General features: G+C 45.6%; 1 non-coding gene across 1 annotated transcript; it reads left to right on the top strand.

Moving 5' to 3' along the window:
- Positions 1-233: 233 nt before the first annotated feature.
- LOC111733750 lies at positions 234-366 on the top strand. The gene has a single exon (XR_002778148.1).
- Positions 367-1098: the final 732 nt, after the last annotated feature.

Consider the following 1098-nt stretch of genomic DNA (forward strand, 5'->3'; position numbering starts at 1 on the left):
TATAGCAGTCATAGACCAACTGAGCAAAAGACAGATGGAGATTCAGTCACGAATAATGACAGACCCTGGTGACTACAACCCTACACGACAAACCCCAGGGTAGCGGCAGTGGTGGCCAGGCCTTCGGTGTGGTCAACCCTGAGGACGCCTGAGCAGCAGGCACTAGTCCCCGCTTACAAAGGATGAAAGTGAGTAAATCACGTCAGTTTGTGCACTTGAAAAAACCACCACTGTGGACATTTATGTTTATTCAGTTTCTCTTACTTAAGGTGAAGAAACTCTTTGTGACTGTCCTACAGAAACATAGTAGCTTTCTATTTGCCTTTTGCCAAGTAAAAAACTGACATTTGTCCACATGTAAAATAAAAATTAAAAAACCAACCGTCACCATGTTGAAAGAAAAAAAGAAAGCAAAATCTATTACACGTTCAGTGGATATTTAACCAAAATTTGCACAAGTGTAAGAAAAACTGCCAAAAAAACATTCACACAATTGAACTCTGAATTTGAAAGGCATTATCTGATCACAGAGGGACAACAGGGTCCTAAATGCTGCGTCTAACCCTCAAGTGTGGAGGGGACGCCAGCGCTGGCCCGTAGGGTCCGGGGGTAACGCGGTGCAGGAGGCGAGGGACCAGGGTGGCCGTGGCCCCTGGGGCTCAGACAACAGTCACCACCTGCACACTGCACTGGGCTTGCCCTCTGTTCCTTGTCTGCAGGTTTATATTTCTATTTCTCGGTAATTTTCTTTTTAATAATAAAGCTACATTCTTTTCTTCTAAATATATCTCATTTATAAATAAAAGACTAAAATTCTGAAAAGGGGTCAAAACGATGCTGAAAATATAATACTATAAAATCATGGGAGGAGCAGTTCGGATTTGAAGTTGAAATAAAAGTTTACGTAATGTAAGTAAAATGAAACCTTAGACGTTCTCGATAAAGCACCAACCGCGGTCCAGCGAGGGGGAGGGCGCCAAAGGTCCCAACTACGTAGGAAATCGGCCACCTGTGCACACTGGGCCAGCCTATGGCCACCTGCGCGGTGCTGAACTCCGGGCCGCACAGAGGCCAGAGGCCAGAGGCCACGGCCAGGGA

This window comes from Pteropus vampyrus, unplaced genomic scaffold (genome assembly GCF_000151845.1).
Source record: "Pteropus vampyrus isolate Shadow unplaced genomic scaffold, Pvam_2.0 Scaffold632, whole genome shotgun sequence".
In the NCBI taxonomy this organism is placed as follows: domain Eukaryota; kingdom Metazoa; phylum Chordata; class Mammalia; order Chiroptera; family Pteropodidae; genus Pteropus; species Pteropus vampyrus.